This window comes from Triticum dicoccoides, chromosome 7A (genome assembly GCF_002162155.2).
Source record: "Triticum dicoccoides isolate Atlit2015 ecotype Zavitan chromosome 7A, WEW_v2.0, whole genome shotgun sequence".
Lineage (NCBI taxonomy): Eukaryota > Viridiplantae > Streptophyta > Magnoliopsida > Poales > Poaceae > Triticum > Triticum dicoccoides.
In genome coordinates this window covers 638153799-638176587 of record NC_041392.1, presented here as the reverse complement: position 1 = coordinate 638176587, position 22789 = coordinate 638153799, and positions in this window count along the sequence as shown.

Genomic DNA, 22789 nt, shown 5'->3' with positions numbered 1-22789 from the left:
GTCAAACCGGTATATATCATTAGTCCCCTTGTTGAACCGCCAGATGTTGTTGCTTCATAAAACTCCGGTTCAGATAGACCTGTCTCCGGTTTAACATTGCACATACCAATGTACCTTGATCAATTCATTTTTGAACCGGGATTTTCTACCTTGTAGATTTCATCATGGCCAAGCAAGTATATGAGTGCAATTGGGTTCCTTCTCGCGTCACAGAGGCTCAACTGGACGATTTAGTCCTGATCGGCGCTTTAGGTAGCAAAGATACCATCCATTGGAGGGCTCCTGGCAAAGAATGCCCTCCCACACCTCAAGAAGGAGAGGTCATTGTTTTCGTAGATCACTTAGCCCGGGGCTTTAAGCCGCCCGGTTCTAAATTTTACCGGGATGTTTTAGCCGATTTCCAACTCCATCCCCAAGACACTGGCCCAAACTCTGTTACAAATATGTGTCACTTCCAAGTGCTCTGTGAGGCGTTCTTTCAAGAGGAGCCCACAGTGGAATTGTTCAGAGACCTTTTCCATTTAAACCGCTGTACTGAGTTCACTGACGGCTCCAATACGGAGTTGGGTGGCGTGGCGATCCAGAAAAGGAAAGAGGTCACATACCCTCACGCCAAACTGCACAGCCACCCTAAAGAGTGGAATCAGACATGGTTCTATTGCAAAGACACCTCCCTTGCTGGTGAGAATCCCTTGCCTGGTTTTCGTCCGGAGCGGCTCAACAATACACACCCTTTTCCACAAAGATTAACTGCCCAGGAGAGAAGCAAATATGCTCCTCAACTGTCGAAGATCAGAGCCTTTATGGCCAACGGTTTAACAGGGGTTGATCTCGCTCGCTGTTGGATATCATGGAGCATACTGCCCCTTAGTCAGCGCTCCGGTTTGATGTGCGAGTATACTGGCAGTGTTGATGACCCACTGTGACACTCCAAAATCCAGCTCACCAATGAAGAAATCACAGAGGCTGTGAATAAGATGCTGAATGAACCGGAACACATCTGTGCTAAAAACGGCCTGCTTCCCTTCTGTGCCACGAACAAACCGCCAGCTGTAAGACTTTGATTTTTCTTTTTGCTGAGTCTGTTATTGATATATCTGGTCATTGTTTAATATCAGTGTGTGTGTAATTAGGGCAATGATCCGTTTTGGAGCAAAAAACTGCCGCAGGAGAAACCAGAAAAACCAGACAAACCAGAAAGAGCAACTCGGCAAAAGACTAAAGCTGTGAAGAAGACTGCCCACAGGAAAAGAACCACTGCATCCTCTAATCCGGCCCCTGATGATGATGTGGATAATCCGGACCTTGAGGTAGAGCTTGACTCACTTGGCTTATTTTTCATGCGTTTTATTGATGATGATATTTGTCAGGATGATGCAGAAGCCAGCCACGCTAATGCTGCAGAGGTAATTATTCTCTCTTCCGACTCAGAACCTTTGCCTTCACTAAAAATCCGTCAGGCAAACCGGAAAGTTAAATTTTCTCATCCTCTTGCTTATTTGGATCCCAAATTTCTTATGAAGACCCAACAGCACGAAGCTCGTCGCACAACCCGGCATAACGGCCAGGTAGTTACCTCCACCGGTTTACCGAACAGTCCGGTTCGGAAACGCCGTTCAGAGGTCTATAATTTGCTTGTCAATGCTTGTCCTAAAGCGGGCTGCTTTCGTCAACCTCTTAATCCATCTAACTCCGATTACCAGGTTACTTCCCACTCATCTTCTGGCGAGTCATCGGCTACTCAGCTGCCACCGCTCAAAACGGTGCTTGGGTAAGCTATACTAATCATAAAATTTGCAGCACATCGCCTTGGAACATATGCTGTATTTGATTTTGTTATTCCTTTCAGGGCCAAACCTAGGCCAAGCAAGAAGGCTCGCCTGGACAAAGCGGCCGAAGAAGATGCCGTCCTTGAACCGGGCAAGACACCAGATCTTGAGGCGGCTATTCCTGAGGATATACCCAATGATCCACCGTAGCAAGACGACGATCTTATTGCTGAAGAGAGACCAATTGATGCCTCAAGCCCTGTCAATCAGCCCACAAGCTCCATCCAGATTGAGAAATCCACCGGTCCAGCAAAGCCTACTGACAAGCCAACAGCCCCAGTGCAAACCGGCGATTCCAAGGACGATGAGGTTGTCATTACTGGCACTGGCCATACCGAGCCAAGCAATCCTGTCGCTTTGTCCAAACATTCTGCCAAGGAAGAATTCGCTGCCTTTAGCAAAGGCAAGTGGAATGCTGATCTGGCGACTTACGCTGCTCTGAACACCCAAGATATCCATTCCGGCTACCTGAACCGGCTATATACCAGTCGTGACTATGAAGCCGGTCTGGTTAATATGATGAAAGATAAACATGAGGTAACTTCCATATGCTCTTTCCTGCTTGTATGCTTCAATTCGTGCTGACTCTCCTAGCCCCCAAGGGCCGGTTTGTAATCTTCTTTTAAACCGGGACTTACTAATATAAATATTAATACTTTGAAATTTTCTGATGTAGCCCCCAAGGGCCGGTTCAAATTAACGTAGTTAAACCGGTACTTTGAGTAATTGAAATTGCCGCATCAGAGTATATACGAGAAAATAGCCATTAGCCCCCAAGTACCAAGTTGAATACTTGTATTGAGCTTGGAACTTTATAATCAAGTGAAATCTGAAGATCAAATATGCATTAGCCCCCAAGTGCCAAGTGCATAACTTGTTATGTGGTTGGTACTTCAATCCTTGCACCGTTTTGTTGAAGCATATAACGTTCTACATGCAGGCTGAGCTGAAGACGAAAGAAAGCCAAGTCGCCGATCTCCAAGAAAACCTGAAAACCCAACAAGCTGAAACCTCCAAAGCAAAAGAGGAATTAGCCAGCGCTTTAAGCGCCAAGGAACAACTTAAGGATAACTTCAAGAAGAAGCGGCCGGATTGGGCCACTGAAAAGTCCGCTTTAATTAAACGAGCAGAGGATGCCGAGGCCGCACTAAAACCGGTGGCGGATGAACTGACCAGCATAAAGCGGCACATGCATGCTATGACCACTGCTATCTTTGGTAAGCCAGTTTAACTTCTGAATTGACTCGGCCTTCCTACAGAGCTGCCGGTTTAACCCTTTACGATATTTCAGGGACACGCATTGGTCACTTGGGGTCAGATGTGCGGAATAAATTGAAAGCTGCCTATACGTTGGTCGAACAACTATACACTGGCGCACAGCGGATCATCTGTACCGCATCCCACAACAAACCGGCACCAACTTTGATTCGAGACACTCTGATGAAACTGTCGGTGCTTCCTGCTCGGGTTGAAGAGTTGAAGAAATCTGCTGCTCGAACCGATGCGATCACTGCCTTAATCCGGGCAAAAGCCTGGGTGCCGGATTTTGATCCTATTGAAGCGGCTTAGGGATATCCCAGCTTGAAGGAAGACGGGTCAGAATTTGGTGAAGCGGATCTACGAGCAATAAACTGGGAGGTGCGTCCGCTAGCTTGCCAATTGGCTGAAGAAGCAGACTTGTCTCATTATCAAGCCCAATACGACACTCAGAACAAGCGAATAGCTGCACAAATTCATGAACCGGAAAATCTTATCCCTCCAATCCGTAAGCATACTTACGCTCCCGATATTGACCCGTCATTGTTGATCCATGATGAAGCTGTTTTTCAAGCATTAATGGGAATCGACTGGACAACTGTTGATTTCCAGCCGCTGGGTAGAGAAACTGAGGCTGAAGTGGCGCAGGATGACCCACAACCATCAGGCCGGGCTGGTGACCAAGCTTGAACCGGAAGCCGGTTTAAATCTGCTTCTCCTTTTCAAAAAACAATAATCTTATTGTGGGTACCGTGTTGCCTTGTAATAGGCTAGCTGATACTTTTGATGTTGATATGCCTTCGTGCATAATTTGTTCTTCCTGTGACGATGAACTTTCCAAAGCACCTTCTGCAATAAGAAACTCCTCAAGTGCCACCGCGGTTGTACCGTCAGGCGGAATATAATGTCTGCATATATGAAGTCAAAACATCCATTTTTTTAAGTATATGACCAAATTTTTGAGATACATAATACCTGTAATCGTTGAGCGTGAAGTTGGCTTGGCCAATCTTGAAGCGGAGTTTTGCAAACCCACACTGTTGGAGGAGATAACAGCTCCTGTATATATATATGATGCTGGTTTACCATGTAAACCATGCCGGGTTATAATAAACACCGTGTTACTCCACAAGAGGATGTTAACAACAAGGATCAAACCGGGCAAATAGTCTTCGGATTGACATGAACTGTGTTTCATCAATTGATTGGTTGAAAACTTTGTCAGTTTAAAAGAAAACGCAATAAAAAAGAAAAAAAAGTATCTTGCAAAGAAAAGTGCGAAGCAAAAGCAATGACAAAACTGTTTGCAAAAAAAGGTTTATTTGAGCTGATCAAATGACGTTACCATGGCCGAACACGACCAAGCTCCCGTTAGGTGTAACTATGGTTCTAGTCAGCCAGGTCCCCAAATGAAACCGTGGCATTTATGGCGACCAAGTGGCATGGCAATGGTTCGGGTTCGACCAAGCCCCCAAGTGATTCTGTGGCCTTAGGCCGATCAAGAGGCATGACTGGTTCAGACATGACCAAGTCCCCAAGTGATCTGGTGGCTCTCGCCTATCAAGAGGTATGGTATTGGTTCAGACACGACCAATCCTCCAAGTGATATAACATGATGCTTTTAAAAAGCGAACTCAAGGGGTAAACCGGAGGCCGCTTTAGAACAACTCCGTGTAACCACACATGATTTAAAAGAACAGATACCCTGCTTTAGCTGAGGTCCCGGTTTATTATATTTAATCATAATATATACATCATTGTAATATGTACATAAGTAGAACCAATGGCTCAGGTATAATAAGGCCGAAGATGAGCTATGTTCCACGGCCTGTTGGTCTCCTCCTCTGATGTACGTGAGTCCTTATGCTCTCGAATATCGATCAGATAGTATGACCCATTGTGCAGATTCTTGATGACCACGAAAGGTCCCTCCCAAGGTGGGGATAACTTATGCATATCAGTCTGATCTTGGATGAGCCAAAGCACCAAATCTCCTTCCTGGAAGGTTCTGGTTCTGACTCGGCGACTCTGATAACGACGAAGATCCTGTTGGTAAATCGCCGATCGGGCGGCTGCTATGTCACGCTCTTCATCCAACCGGTCCAAAGCATCTTGCCGTGCTGCCTCGTTGTACGCTTCAATATAAGTCGTCACACGAGGTGAATCATGATGGATATCACTGGGGAGAACCGCCTCCGCTCCATAAACCATGAAGAACGGTGTGTATCCTGTTGACCTGTTGGGTGTTGTATTGATGCTCCATAACACAGATGGTAATTCCTCTACCCAACAACCCGGCGTTCTCTGCAAAGGAACCATGAGCCGGGGCTTGATGCATCTCAAGATCTCTTGATTAGCTCTTTCTGCTTGACCATTGGACTGTGGGTGTGCCACTGATGAAACATCAAGCCGGATGCGCTCCCGTTCGCAGAACTCCTTCATGGCACCTTTGGACAAACTAGTACCATTATCTGTGATGATACTGTGTGGAAAGCCAAACCGGAAAATCACTTTTTTGATGAATTGAACCGCCGTGGCCGCATCACACTTACTAATAGGTTCTGCCTCCACCCACTTTGTAAACTTGTCAGCCCCCACCAGGAGGTTGGTCTTCTTATCTTTGGACCTTTTGAAAGGCCCCACCATATCCAGCCCCCAAGTCGCAAACGGCCAAGTAATTGGAATCATTCTCAATTCTTGAGCCGGTACATGAGCACGTCTTGAAAACCTTTGGCAACCATCACATCGTCTGACCAGATCCTCCGCATCAGCATGAGCAGTTAACCAATAGAAGCCATGGCGAAACGCTTTAGCCACCAGAGACTTTGAACCGGCGTGGTGACCACAATCTCCTTCCTGGATCTCACGCAAAATTTCACGGCCTTCTTCAGGAGACACACATCGTTGAAATGCTCCTGACACACTGCAATGATGCAACTCGCCGTTGATAATAGTCATGGACTTGGATCGCCAGATTATCTGTCGAGCCAGAGTCTCATCCTCTGGTAACTCGCTCCGGTTCTTGTAAGCCAGGTAAGGAAGCGTCCAACCCGGAATGACATCAAGAGCTGCCACCAATTGAGCCTCCGGATCAGGAATAGCCAAATCCGCTTCACCAAGGATCTTGACCGACGGGTTGTGCAGCACATCCATAAAAACATAGGCGGGACCGGTTTGCGCTGAGAGCCCAGCCGGCTTAAAGCGTCCGCCGCTTCATTTTTCCGCCGGTCCACGTGGTCCACCTGATAGCCCTTAAAATGACCTGCAACAATATCCACCTCACGACGATATGCTGCCATGAGTGGGTCCTTGGAGTCCCAAGTGCCGGACACTTGCTGAGCCACGAGGTCCGAGTCGCCGATACACTTAAGTCGACTTAGATTCATCTCCTTAGCCATCCGGAGACCATGGAGCAAGGCTTCATACTCAGCTACATTGTTAGTACAAGGGAACATTAAATGGAGAATGTAACAAAACTTATCACCTCGTGGGGAAGTTAATACAACTTTGGCCCCCGAGCCTTCCAATTCCCTGGATCCATCAAAATGGATGGTCCAATATGTGTGATCCGGCTTTTCTTCAGGTGCTTGCATTTCCGTCCAATCATTGATAAAATCAACAAGTGCTTGAGACTTAACCGCCGTCCGAGGCACATATTTCAAATCGGGCGGCCCAAGCTCTATAGCCCACTTGGCAATCCGGCCAGTTGCTTCCCGGTTCTGGATGATATCCCCCAAAGGAGCAGAACTGACCACCGTGATTGGATGCCCTTGGAAGTATTGTTTAAGCTTCCGGCTTGCCATAAAAACTCCATACACCAGCTTCTGCCAATGCGGATACCTTTTCTTGGACTCAATGAGTACCTCGCTGATATAATAGACCGGACGTTGAACCGGATGCTCCTTACCTGCCTCCTTTCGCTCCACCACAATAGCCACGCTGACCACCCGAGCATTAGCAGCAACATATAGCAGTAACGGCTCCTTGTCAATGGGAGCGGTGAGCACAGGCGGATTGGCCAATTGCCGCTTTAGTCCTCAAATGCTTCATCAGCAGCTGAACTCCAGACAAACTGATCCGTCTTCTTCAACATCTGATACAAAGGGATTGCCTTCTCACCAAGACGACTGATAAACCAGCTTAACGCGGCAATCCGTCCTGCCAGGCGTTGAACATCATTGGTACACTTCGGTTTAGCCAGAGAGGTGATGGCTGTGATCTTCTCCAGATTAGCCTCAATTCCCCTTTTAGATACCAGAAAGCCCAATAACTTGCCCACCGGTACACCAAAAACGCACTTGTCCAGATTGAGCATCATCTTGTATGTCCTCAGGTTATCAAAGGTTTCCTTCAAATCACCAATCAGAGTCTCCTTCTCCCTGGATTTAACCACGATATCATCCACGTAAGCATGCACATTACGGCCGATCTGTTTGTGTAGACAATTTTACACACAACGTTGATAAGTTGCCTGGGCACTCTTGAGCCCGAAGGGCATAGACACATAGCAGAAGGCTCCAAAGGGAGTTATGAATGCCGTCTTCTCCTGGTCCTTAACTACCATTTTGATCTGATGATAGCCAGAATATGCATCCAAAAAACTTAAACGCTCACAACCCGTCGTAGCGTCAATAATTTGATCAATACGGGGGAGGGCAAAAGATCTGCTGGACAAGCTTTATTAAGATCTGTGTAATCCACACACATGCGCCAGGTGCCGTTTTTCTTAAGGACCAGCACCGGATTGGCAAGCCACTCAGGGTGAAAAACCTCAACAATAAAACCAGCTGCTAAGAGCCTGGCTACCTCTTCTCCAATTGCCTTGCGTCTTTCTTTGTTAAACCAGTAGAGGAACTGTTTCACCGGTTTGTATTTGGGATCCACATTAAGGGTGTGCTCAGCAAGTCGCCTCGGTACACCTGGCATGTCAGAAGGCTTCCATGCAAAAATGTCCCGATTCTCACGGATGAACTTGATGAGCGTGCTTTCCTATTTCGGATCCAAATTAGCACTGATGCTGAACTACTTGGACGAATCGCCAGGTACAAAGTCAACAAGCTTAGTTTCTGCTGCCGATTTGAACTTCAGGGCCGGATCATGCTCCGTAGTTGGCTTCTTTAATGGAGTCATGTCCGCCGGATTAACATTGTCCTTATAATACTTCAGCTCCTCGGTGGCACAAACCGACTCTGCATAAGCCGCATCACCTTCCTCGCACTCCAAAGCGATTTTCGGCTTCCATGAACCGTTATTATCCCCTTGTGACTCGGCATCTTGAGCTGAAAATACACATAACAGGGCCGTGCCATAAACTTGGCGTAGGTCGGTCGCCCAAATAGGGCGTGATATGGACTTTGGATTTTCACCACTTCAAACATCAATGTCTCCAACCTGGAATCATGATCATCCCCAAAGGCCACTTCCAGAGCTATCTTACCAACATGATATGCTGATCTGCCAGGTACTACACCGTGGAACACCGTATTAGACGGTTTAAGATTTTTATCTGTCAGTCCCATACGACGGAAGGTCTCATAGTACAAGATGTTAATGCTGCTACCTCCATCCATGAGCACCTTGGTGAAATTGTAGTCTCCCACCTGAGGCGCCACCACCAGAGCCAACTGACCCGGATTATCGACCTGGGGAGGGTGATCCGCTCTGCTCCAGATGATTGGTTGTTCAGACCAACGTAGACAACGGGGTATGGCCGGTTCAACAGAGTTGACTGCCCGCCTCTGAATCTTCCGGTCTCGCTTGTCCAAGCTAGTGGTGAAGACATGGTATTGCCCACTACTCAACTGCTTTGGGTTGCTCTAGTAACCTGACTGTTGCTGCTGCTGGTTGTAACCACCCTGGTTGTTCTGACTATTTTGACCATTATGTCCGCCCGGATTACCATTAAATCCTGAACCGGAACTTCCTCCATCGTAACCCGGCCCGGATCCTGAGCCACCGCCAGATTCGTGGTCATACCGGAAACTATTAGAATTCTTGAACTCCTGCATAATAAAGCAATCCTTCCAAAGGTGGTTTGCTGGCGCCTCCTTCGTCCCATGTCTTGGACAGGGCTGGCTTAGCAGATAGTTTAGGCGGTCTGGGTTGGGGTTGGGCGCCCCATTACGATTTTTAGGTTTACCCTTGCGTCGCTGGCCATTGTCCTGTGCGTTGGTATTAGCCACAAAGTCCATGTTACCATCCGCTTTACGCTTGCCTCCACCACCATTGCCTGTCCAATGATGCTGCTGACCTTTGGAGTTGCTGTTCCTCTTTCCCTTCCCTGTCTTGTCATCATCAGATTCGGGATCCTTGGTACTATCAGAATCAACATATTTCACCAAAGCGGCCATGAGGGTCCCCATGTCAGTGCAATGACACTTCATCCGTCCCAACTTCAGCTTTAGGGGCCCAAACCGGCAATTGCCTTCTAGGGTTAATACTGCAGTGTCAGCGTTGATGCAGTCTGATGAGTGCAACACTTGTGAAACCCGGCGCACCCAATGAGTCGTTGACTCTCCTTCCTCCTGTACATAGGCAGCTAAGTCCACTATAGACATAGGTTGTTTACATGTATCCTTGAAATTGCTGATAAACCGGGCTCGTAATTGGGCCCATGAACTGATAGAATTAGCTGGCAAGCTTTTTAACCAAGTACGGGCCGTTCCTTCAAGCATCATGGTGAAGTATTTCTCACACGCCGCGTCATCCACATCAAGCATCTCCATGGCCATCTCATAGCTCTCCACCCATGTCTCTGGAGGTTGATCCGCCGTGTAATTTGGTACCTTGCGCGGGCCTTTGAAATCCTTGGGCAGGCGCACATTGCGTAAAGCGGGGATAAGGCAAGGCACCCCTAAAGAACTAGAAGTAACACCAGGTTCAACCGAGACAGTTGGACGAACCGGCATGAGCTGCCGAGCTTGATGTTGTGCGGCTAACTCGGCCTCCCTGCGTGCTCGGGCCCGGTCCACCACTTCTTGAGCGTTATCAGCACCACCCGCCGGGTTGTTGCCATGGGGTGCTCCACGTCGTTCATTACTCGACACTGTCGGTTCATCCATATGTCTGCTATAGCTCCGGCTTGGATGGGAGGTCGAGTGGATCTGGTCGCGGCTGTACGAGTACGCTTCCTGTTGGACCAAAGTTGTCCTCAAAAGCTCCTTGACCCGTCGCGTCTCTACTGCGTGCGGCGAATCACCTTCAATTGGAATGGCCTCCAGCCGTGCAGCAGCGGTGACGAGATTGTCCATCGGGTTGGAGTAGTGACCCGGAGGTGTTAAAACAGCCTGAGGTATAACGGTGTTTTGACGAGGTGGGTCCATCTGACGAGGCTGAACCGGTGCACCGGTCTCGGGAGCTTCCGCCCGGTTTCCCTCCAGCGGATTGCCGGTTCCTACTCCTGGAGTGTTGAAAAGGTCTTTGGCCTCAAAAACCGGAGGCAAACGGGATCGGTACTTCCTCCTCATGACTTCCTGCGATGCACTCTAGTCCAACATGAGCCTGTAGGCTTGTGCGTCTAAAGCGGTCCGCTCCGCGGCCATCCTGGTGTCCTCAGCTGCCAGATCTGCCTTGGCCTGGGTGATCTATTCCTTCACTTTTGCAATCTCGGTGTTGTGAACGCCCTGATCCGCTGGATTAGCCTCTGCCATAAGCACAGCCAATGCATCAAATAGCTCTGATAGAACTTGAGCTGGCGGGCGCACAGGACCTCCTGCCCCGGTAGCCATCGCCGCTGCTGAACCGGAGGTTGTTGCCGCAGCGGTCGAAGAATGAAACGCTGCTTGTGTGCCAGTCATGAAGATTCCAACCCGGTTGGGCAGATCAGAGGAGTCCGGAATACTGTCGCCATCGGAACAGCCCCCAATCCGGCCATCTTGTAGCTGATAAAGAAATTCGGTTTCTCTGGTTGATGACTCGTCATCGGAACAAACGACGGTCTCGCTGCGAGATTCCGATCCATCCTCATAACTCCCTCCATGGATGACCCCCACGAAGGGACGCTTAAAAGCCGGTTTAACCCGGGCGGATCGCGCATGCTGAGCCGTCTCGACGAGGTCGGTGCAGACGTCCGGCTCAGGGCCCGGTTCACCAATCTTGCCAATGAAAACGTGAATGCCACCAAAGGGGACCCAGTACCCGTACTCAACTGAGCCGGCCTCGGGGCCCCAGCCTGCGTCGTCGATGTAGAGCTTGCCGCGACGACTCTTAGTCATCCGGCCTACAGCGTAGCCCTCGAGTCCTTTAAAGCGGCCCTCCAAGAACCTGAAACCATCGTGCAATAGCCCCACGGTGGGCGCCAACTATCGTGGTTTTGTCATGGCAGATGTCCTAGAGAAAGGACTTAGTCGTGGAGCCATCGCGACGGGTTAGCTTGAAGGGGTTAAAGCGGACACAGGGATGCAAGAGAGTTTATACTAGTTCGGCCCCTTCAATGAAGGTAAAAGCCTACGTCTAGTTGTGATGGAATTGATGGGGTTTCGATGACTAGGGAGCAAACAAGCTTCGCCTATGTCTCGAGTCGTTATCTCTCCTTGAACCGCCGCTGGGTCGTCCCCTTATATACACGGGTGACGCCCGTCGGTTCACAGAGTCCCAACACCGGTCGATATTCATATCCGAGTTGGTCTCTCCTTATTCGTAACTTATAATACAAGTTTATATACAAATACCGGTTTACAGCTACAAGTCTTGAACCGACTACGGGCCTTAGGCCCTCATCTGTCTTCTTGGGCTTTAGCACTCTTAAACTACTGATGAAGTTGACCTGGCCCAGATAGGCCGGTTTACACCCAGCAGTAATATACCCAACACGACCCGAGTTCGTCTTTTTTATGAACGGGATTTCGGACATCCCTTTTGAAGGAAGTTTTGTATGGGGTATTGTGTTTTGTTCCCGAACACATCCCACTAACTTTAAGACCTTTTGAACATGATCTTCAACATCATGCTGGTGTCAAACCAGTCCGGCAATATTGCTCCACGGCAGCCGACCTGCGCTAGACACGTCGTCACTTTGTTGAGCCGAGCTCAACTTCTTCGGATCATAATCTCGGCAAGCCGAACAAGAGTCCGGCATCGCGAAGGATAAATCATCACCAACATCGCCGCCCCACGGATTACACGGAGTGGGCATACCGGCATCACCGCACGGTCGCTTCATCAAGCCGGCATCGACCAAGTCACGACCTGCATCGGCAGGGCCGCACTATTGCTTCTTTAAGCTGGTGTACATCACGCCGACCTACTTCGACTCATCGGCTGACATCGAGACTTCGACATCTCGGCTGGACCGGGGGCTTCGCCAACTCTTCATCAACCTACTCCGGACACTTCGACGTCACTAGCCGACCAGCTCTGTCATGTTAGCTGGACCGAGGGCTTTGCCTCGTGAGCCAACCTTTGCCAGCATTGCCGTGTCGTCGTTTTATCGCCCATCAGACAATGGGTGTGCGGATCGAGTCCTAATTTTGGGAACCACCTTCCTTCAGATTGCTACAACAAATAAACCAGGTGCTATTAATCCCAGTATTTTTTGCTTGTTTGGTTCATTTTTCCCAAGGAATTATTACTCTGGTTTGTCCATCATATGCACACAGGTCTATCAAATGGTGGCCGCATTAACGACAGTCGCATGGTGGTTCGGTCAGTTTCCGTACATAGTCCGGCGAACGCCACATCTGGAGCTGGGACCGACCTGTGAATTCAGGCTTTGTCACGCCTTCACCGCATCATGCCGACGCCCTGCAGCGACATTGACTTCGGCGCTAGGCCATATTTCTTTTATTACTCACTTTGCATAAATTATTTATTATGCAACGTTTTTTTAATTATCATTATTACTATTATCTCCGATTTGCACTATTTTTTGTGCACAGGAAAATGATCCGGGGACTTCGGCGTCACTCTGCCGGTCTGCATTGACCGTGCTATGTCACCACTTCGGCGTGTCGAGCTCTCCGCTCCGCCACATCGGGACCGGCTTGGGGGATGGAACCTTGTCCCGCATCAAGCTCGGACCGCGTCATCAATACCGAACACATTAACCAGCTAAGTCGCTTTCATGCTCAAAGCTTTAATTTCTAACTTACGTTCGGTTCGACCAAGCATTATACTTTTTTGGAAAAAAGTTGTTTGTAAAAAATTTCCTTGTCCAAACTTTGTTTGTGACGCATAAATTCAAATACCCAATTCATTTGGGGGCTTCCTTCATGAAGCTTTTCCTCTTGCATATGATTATACTTGTACGACTTCGTTCCTTGTTCGTGTATTACGCCACAATATGCACCATATTGACTTAAGCGATTTGCAAGCTGGGTTGCCTCGCTCCTGTGTTTACCCCTACGTTCCCGATTGTTTGTCTAGGGAGTAAAGGGAGCACCTCTGCGATTGTCACGATCGGGTCACCCGAGCCGGACCTCAGACTGGGTGAAGCCGAAAGCTAGCGCTCTTATTGTTTTCAATTATGGTCGACACACAACGGAACTCATGAGTACAAAAAATCTATTGCACAAGTCTCATAATAACAATGAGCACCGAAGAAAGGTATCGGTGGGGGTACTATTTTCTTCGAAGATGCTTCTTACACTTCACAGTAATATAGCATAAGTTCCCTGAGCGCGCTTTGTCTGTTACAGCCTTATGGCCTGATTGCCTGGTTATTGGAAACACTGTCGATATTCTTGACAGATGGAGTACATAACACTTTTCGGTCCTTGACCGAAGAGGGAGAAGCCGACGGTCGGTTAAGACACGTTTAAAGTTCGGTTGAACATAGATATGATATAAGTACTTCGGTACATGCAATCATTCTTTTACCCAAGTCACTTGAGGGATCTTAAATTTATTTGAGCCGTTTTATAATAAGTGTTCTTCTTCTTAGTCATTGCAAAGTTTTATTATTATTATTATTATTATTATTATTTATCACTCCTTTTTTCGACACGAGTGTGTGGTCACTAGTCGGGGAGCCTAATTTCTCTCTCAAAGCTGCTAGAGTTTAGTTTGCTAAGCTAGCCTAACGAGAAGTACTCCGCCTTCGGGATAGGAGGTTGAAGCCGTAGGCTGCCTCACTTGAAGTCTTGAGATAGGATGTGTCATGTTAAAGCACGACAGAAGCACTTTTTTTCTAAGGCCAATTTTCGGATTGGCACCGAACACTTGATCTTGTTCGGATGTCAAGTTTTTACTGACGTTTTTTGGTTTTCCAAGCTTGTGGCACTTTTAAACTATTTGTGTGTTTTCAGCACAAGTCTTGCAGTGCAACGCCGGACAAATTTAGAGGTTCGGCAAAAACATTCTCGGATATTGCTATATATGCATCGGTTTCGAATTGTGTCTTCTGTCAATAGTTGGGTTGCCCGGCTCCTGTGCTTGCCTCCTACATTCTGCTTTGTTCGGCTAGGTGTGCAAAGGGAGAACCACTGCGATTGTGCTTCCAGCTCACATGGTTAAGCACCTCAGTGGAGAAAGCCGAAAATTGACTGCCACAATAAGCATAAACTGGTCAGCGATCCGATGATGGTGTTAAATGACGGGCCATTCATAACAATGGCCGAAGTGTTTACGGCTTGACCTCGACTGTCGTCGAACACTACCGGGGGCTATTAACTGGCCTCCCAAGCTAAATCCTCGATATTTTGCTCTTACATTGGAGCTGAGGTTTCATGATCATGCTTAGCATGACAACCCAAAGAAAGAAACCGATAGCGGGACTATTTTCTTTGGAAGACATTTCTTCTGTTAAACAGTAATATAACATATCTCTCTGCGTACCTTTGTTTATAAAACCGTATGGCCAGATTGCCTTGTTTGTTGTAAATCTTTGCCCTCATAAAGGATTTATAAAGTAGGACAAACACTCCTCGGCTATTGGCCGAGGAGGTGGAAGCCGATGGTTGGTCAACAAAGTTTTGTACAATGCGGATCCGAGCATTAATGACGTAAAGTACTTGGATACATAGAGTCATTACACATAATTTGTGATTTTACTATGGATATCAATCCTTAATTCGGCCACCCGTGCCCGCATTAAGGCTCGGGGGCTACTGGGCTTCGGGCTTATTATTTACAAATATTAAAGGGGCACATCGATCCCCTGATCTGGTGTTGCCACCCGACCAGTATCTCGGGGGCTACTGCATTGCCTGTCCAATGCAGAAAATTTTAAGTGTAATACAGTTTCCGAGGAGATTTTGATCCTCAGGTTGGTCGGCCGCACCCAACCTGAGTCTCGAGGACTGAGCATGCCGCTTTTTGTGTCCCGAAGTATTCTGCCGAGCTAGGACTTGATCCTCAGACCGATTTTGCAAATCAACCTGAGTCTCGGCGGCTACTGGGATCAACGGTCTTATGCCATCCTTCATGTGCATCTCGGGTTTTAGGCCGATACCCACCTTGAGGGCTACTGGCTATATATCTCGGCAGAGAATAAATTGCATCAATAAAAAATATTGACAAAAATTGGCCCACATTCGGGGTGGTGCACCACCTCGGAAGCAGTCTGGCATAAAGCTCGGGCGCTAGTGGCTGGCTCCATAGAGGGCATTTCCGGCATTAAGCTCGGCTAAACTTCTTCAAACTTCTTTGAACCAAGGTGATTTACGACACCTTGGATACAGTCCGGCGTTGGAGCTCAGATACATAGTCCGACGTTGGAGCCCGGATACAGTCCGGCGTTGGAGCTCGGATACATAGTCCGGCGTTGGAACTCTGATACATTCCGGCGTTAGAGCTGGGAAACGGTCCGGCATTGGTGCTCGGCTGCAAAAGATACCTCGAATGCAGTCCGGCGTTGGAGCTTGGACGCAAGAGGACGCTGCCGCCCAGGAACAATTTCAAACCCGAGGTGTGGCATAAAAATAATGAGGCATTGATAAAGGCTGGAAACTTAAAGGGGCTCCTCGGATACCCGACGTGTAAACTCGTCGAATGCATTTCGGCGATCCTCAAGATCGAAGATGAGAAGATTTGTTGAACCAGTTTTCAAGACCGACGATCGAAGATGAAGAACAGTTCAGAAGAATCAAGGAGCGTCCCTAACTTGAAGACCGGTTCAGGGGGCTACTGACGGCGTCCTGGACTAGGGGGTACTCACCACATCATCTCCCGATTTGTTAGATTGGGCCGAGGACCCCCATGGCCGTATACTCATGGGCCAGTTCGGACAGCTACCGCATACAAGGAAGATTCCACAAGACTTGGCGATCAAGACAAGGACTCCTCCCCACCGGCGTATTTGGCTAGGACTCTTGTTATCCTAGGCCTCTCGTGCATTATATAAACCGAGGCCAGGCTATTCGATAGATCATATACAACAACAATCATTCCATAGGCTAGCTTCTAGGGTTTAGCCTCTACGATCTTGTGGTAGGTCAACTCTTGTAATACTCATATCATCAATATCAATCAAGCAGGACGTAGGGTTTTACCTCCATCAAGAGGGCCTGAACCTGGGTAAAATATTGTGTCTCCTGCCTCCTGTTACCATCTGCCTTAGACGCACAGTTCGGGACCCCTTACCCGAGATCCGCCGGTTTTGACACCGACACTGCCTCTAATGGATACACACATATTCTAGTTGATGTTGATTACGTTATTAAGTGGGTAGAAGCTATTCCAACTAGTAGTGCTGATCATAACACTTCTATTAAAATGCTTAAGGAAGTTATTTTTCCGAGGTTTGGAGTCCCTAGATATTTAATGACTGATGGTGGTTCACACTTTATTCATGGTGCTTTCCGTAAAATGCTTGCTAAATATGATGTTAATCATAGAATTGCATCTCCTTATCACCCACAGTCTAGTGGTCAAGTAGAGTTGAGCAATAGAGAGCTGAAATTAATTTTACAAAAGACTGTTAATAGGTCTAGAAAGAATTGGTCTAAGAAACTTGATGATGCATTATGGGCTTATAGAACTGCATACAAAAATCCTATGGGTATGTCTCCGTATAAAATGGTTTATGGAAAAGCATGTCACTTACCTCTCGAACTAGAACATAAGGCATATTGGGCTATTAAAGAGCTCAACTATGATTTTAAACTTGTCGGTGAGAAGAGGTTATTTGATATTAGCTCACTTGATGAATGGAGAACCCAAGCTTATGAAAATGCCAAGTTGTTTAAAGAAAAAGTTAAAAGATGGCATGGCAAAAGGATACAAAAGCGTGAGTTTAATATAGGTGATTATGTATTGCTATACAACTCTCATTTAAGATTTTTTGCAGGAAAACTTCTCTCTAAATGGGAAGGCCCCTATGTTACCGAAGAGGTCTATCGTTCTGGTGCCATAAAAATCAACAACTTCGAGGGCACAAATCCGAAGGTGGTAAACGGTCAAAGAATCAAACATTATATCTCAGGTAATCCCATAAATGTTGAAACCATAACCCTGGAGGAATACATAAGGGACACTTTCCGGAACGTTTCAGACTCCGAAAAGGAATATGTATGTGGTACGCTAAGTAAACCGACTCCAAAACAATTTTTAAGGCAATATTTCTCCGTTTTGGAATAGTTAGAAAAATAGAAAAATAAGTAGCAGCACGGGAAGGACACGAGGGCCCCACGAGGGTGGTGGGCGCGCCCCCTACCTCTTGAGCACCTCGTGTGCCTTCCGGACTCCGTTTTCTTGTACGTTACGTATTTTGGTCGGTAAAAATTCATTATATAACCTCCCGAAGGTTTTGACTCCCGTATCACGCAAATATCCTCTATTTTTCGTTTCGAGCTGTCCTGTTGCAGATTAAATCAACATGTCTTCCCAGGATTCAGAAGGAGAAAGCTATGTGGATGATTACTTAGAAAATCCAAAGGTCTATGGAGATGTGGAACATGATGGATGGACCACGGAGGAAGAAGAGGACTATGAACCCAAAGGGAAGGAGGAGACGAGCTCAGATGAAGATGAAGCACCATTACCTCAACCTGGGGACATGCATGTGGAGTTCAAAAAGTCAAGTCTCCCTGATAGGGTAAAGAAACCCAAGTTCGAGTTTATCCCTTTTCGTCTCTTGCAGGAAAATAAGCAGGACCTATGCAAAAAGATATTAACCCTGGAGTGGGAGATTGATGATATGAGGGATCAAGATGCCATCCTCAAGCGCAAACTAAGGGAGAAGCCTAAGACATCAACTAAGACAACATCACCACCACCCTCTTCACCGACAAAGGAGACATAATCACATGGGTATGGGCACTCCCCTTGGCATCTGCCAAGCTTGGGGGAGGTGCCCCGATATCGTATCACAATCACAACTCCTATCTTTACCATTTTTCTTAGTTCGATCCTATTAGTAGTATCTTGATCTAGTAGAATAAAGTTTATGGCATGATCTAGTTTTGAGTTTTGCTTTATGATCTCTCTTTGTAATCGAGTCCGTGAGCTATATATAATAAAGATTAGTGTTGAGTCAAGAGCTTGATTATTTTGCCATGATCTTGGGTGAATAAAAGAAAAGAGAAAAAGAATAAAAAGAAACAAAGAGTTCATATTGATCTTATTGAGAGTAATGACTTCACATAGAAAGAGTATGATGATTAAAAGTTGTTGGGAGTTGGCAGACATAGCTTTGGTCATTGTTGCAATTAATAGGAAGTAATAAGGAAAGAGAGGTTTTCACATATAGATATATTATCATTGACATCTTTTATGATTGGCAGCACTCATTAAAATATGACATGCTAAAGAGTTGATGTTGGACAAGGAAGACAACGTAATGAGTTATGTTTTATCTATATCTGAGATAAAGTATGTTGTCATGGATCCTCTAACTTGTTGAGCTTGCCTTTCCCCCTCATGCTAGCCAAATTATCAGCACCAAGTAGAAATACTACTTGTGCTTCCAAATACCCCTAAACCAGTTTTGCCATGAGAGTCCACCATATCTACCTATGGATTGAGTAAGATCCTTCAAGTAAGTTTTCATCGTTGCAAAGCAATAAAAATTGCTCTAAATATGTATGATTGATTGGTGTGGGAGAAATAAGCTTTATATGATCTTGTGATGTGGAAGTAATAAAAGCGACTGACTGCATAATAAAGGTTCATATCACAAGGGGCAATATAAAGTGACGTTCTTTCGCATTGAGATTTTGTATATCCAACCATAAAAGCGCATCGCAACCTCTGCTTCCCTCTGCGAAGGGGCTATCCTTTATTATTACCTTCTACCTTATGCAAGAGTCACGGTGATCTTCACCTTTCCTTTTTCATTTTATCCTTTGGCAAGCTCAGCATGTTGGAAAGAACATGATATATATATATATATATATATATATATATATATATATATATATATATATATATAAAATTGGATGTAGGGTAGCATGAACCATTATTGTTGACATTACCCTTGAGGTAAAAGGTTGTGGGGCAAAACTATAAGCTCCTATCTTTCTCTGTGTCCGATTAAAACTCCATAACCACAAGTACTGCGTGAGTGTTAGCAATTATGGAGGACTAAATGATAGTTGAGTATGTGGACTTGCTTTTAAAGCTCTGACATAGACTCTTTCCGATGTTATGATAAATTGCAATTGCTTCAATGACTGAGATTATAGTTTGTCGGAGCCCAATAAGGTTTATGATTTATACTTTCGCATTGTGAATAGATCATCACTTGAACATAAGTAATCATATGACAAAATCTATATATGTTGCTGTTATGAGAATAATCATGATGCCTTCATGTCCGTATTTTATTTTTATCGACACCTCTACCTCTAAACATGAGGACATATTTATTGTTATCGGATTTTTGCTTGAGGACAAGCGAGGTCTAAGCTTGGGGGAGTTGATACATCCATTTTGCATCATGCTTTTATATCGATATTTATTGTATTATGGGCTGTTATTTCACTTTATGTCACAATACTTATGGCTATTCTCTCTTATTCTACAAGGTTTACATATGGAGGGAGAATGCCGGCAGCTGGAATTCTGGGCTGGAAAAGGAGCAAATATTAGAGACCTATTCTGCGCAACTCCAAAAGTCCTAAAACTCGACGGAACGTCTTAAAATAAATAAAGAAAAATCCTCGCCAAAGATGAAGGCCAGGGGGCCCACACCCTTCTCACGAGGGTGGGGGCCCCCCTAGAGGCGCGCCCCCTACCTCGTGGGCCCCCTGGTGGCTCTCCGACACCCATCTTCTCCTATATGAGGTCTTTCGATGAGAAAAAAAATAGGAAGGAGATGAGACTCCGCCCCCACGAGGCGGAACCTTGGTGGATCCAATCTAGAGCTCCGGCAGAGCTGTTCTGTCGGGGAAACTTCCCTCCGGGAGGGGGAAATCATCACCATCGTCATCACCAATGCTCCTCTCATCGGGAGAGGGCAATCTCCATCAACATCTTCATCAGCACCATCTCATCTCAAAACCCTAGTTCATCTCTTGTATCCAATTCTTGTCTCCAAGTCCGGGATTGGTGCTAGTAGGTTGCTAGTAGTGTTTTTTTGACTATAAGGTTGCTAGTAGTGTTAATTACTCCTTGTAGTTGATGCTAGTTGGTTTAATTGGTGGAGGATTATATGTTCAGATCCTATATGCATATTATTACCCCTCTGATTATGAACATGAATATGCTTTGTGAGTAATTACGTTCGTTCCTGATGACAAGGGAGAAGTCTTGCTATTAGTAGTCATGTGAATTTGGTATTCGTTTGATATTTTGATAAGATGTATGTTGTCTAGCCTCTAGTGGTGTTATGTGAATGTCGACTACGTAACACTTCACCATTATTTGGGCCTAGAGGAAGGCATTGGGAAGTAATAAGTAGATGATGGGTTGCTAGAGTGACAGAAGCTTAAACCCTAGTTTATGCGTTGCTTCGTAAGGGGCTGATTTGGATCCATATGTTTCATGCTATGGTTAGGTTTACCTTAATACTTTTGTTGTAGTTGCGGATGCTTGCAATAGAGGTTAATCATAAGTGGGATGCGTGTTCAAGTAAGAATAGCACCCAAGCACCGGTCCACACACATATCAAATTATCAAAGTATCGAACGCGAATCATATGAACGTGATGAAAACTAGCTTGACGATATTCCCATGTGTCATCGGGAGCGCTTTTCCTATTATAAGAGTTTGTTCCGGCTTGTCCTTTGCCACAAAAGGATTGGGACACCTTGCTGCACTTTATTTACTTTTGTTACTTGTTGCTCGTTACAATCTATCTTATCACAAAACTATCAGTTACCACTTATTTCAGTACTTGCAGAGAATACCTTACTGAAAACCGCTTATCATTTCCTTCTGCTCCTCGTTGGGTTCGACACTCTTACTTATCGAAAGGACTATGATAGATCCCCTATACTTGTGGGTCATCATGTTTCCCAGCTTTTAAGATTCAGAAGTGATAAATAAGATTCAAATAATAAGTACATCAAATATGCCTTCACATCTCATTGATTCCCAGCTTGCAAGATTCAGAACCAATAAATAAGATTCAAACAATAAGTACAACAAAGATGCCTACACATCTCATTGATTCCCAGCTTGTAAGATTCAGAACCAACCCATTAGAGCCTTTTGATAAACTGAATATCGGGATTAAATCCATCTTGGCTAGCCGTTTCATACAACCCAAGAACTTGGCGAATGCTCTTGACCATCACAACATCTGTAATTGAGTATTCCTGTTTGCACAGATAAGAAAGAGCATGATTACTATAATAGTGGCACTAGTTGAAACAAACTTTATTTCCAAAATGAGAAAAGATTGCGATAGAATAGCTTCATTTAAAAATAGAACATTACACAGTATGACAAAGCACAATCATGTTGATAAAGGACAATGCTGACAGGTGTGAGGGGCCCTATGCCACCACGACTCGATGTGGTGAACCTGCAAATCCACTCGGATGAGGCCAGCTTGGAGTTCCTTGATTCAATTCATGTGCCTTTTTCTACAGTTCACCTGAAATGAAGCAAAGATTGCATCATTCAACTAGCAAGAAGTACTTGCTCTCATGAGCTGGCACGTTCTACTTTAGTGGTTGCACTAAAAGTCAGCAACATTAAGGTTGGTTGTCCTGCTCATGTAAGGTGCACCTATAATTTGCTTATCCTTTTGTGCAGTTCCACTAAAATAAAGTGCCATTGTGGTGACAGTGACGACTCATCTTGCAAAAGCTAATAAAATGTTGCACGAGATTACCAGCAGAATTTGATGGAGATTTTGGAAACTCCAATCTCCATTTTGTGTAGTTCCACCAACATTAAGAGATGTTGCCCACATGACATTTTAGTTGAACTGCACAAGCCACTCACTCCAAAAAAAGTGTTTTGTGCAGTTCACCAAAAGTTCACAATAGCAACAAGGTGAAATGGATATCCCTATCTGCACAAAAAGATAGAAAGTAAACAGTTGCTAGTCAATAAGAATATATGAAACATACACGAAATAAAACGAAGCATCTTAATTATGTTCATGGCAATCACGCAAGGACAGTAGAAATTTTAAAATGTCAGCAATGCTTGATGTTACCGGAAGCATTACGATCAACTATGACATTCGTCAAATATGGGATTACTTTAATGGTGGCATTGCTTGTTTACCGGATACCGTAAATCAACAGCAGCTAAAGAGTTGATTTAAGGGCATGGGACCGTGGGGACACCAGGTCACTCAACAACATAAATAAGCAACTGCCACCTCTTGAGCATGCGTTGGTTTTCCCTTGAAGAGGAAAGGGTGATGCAGC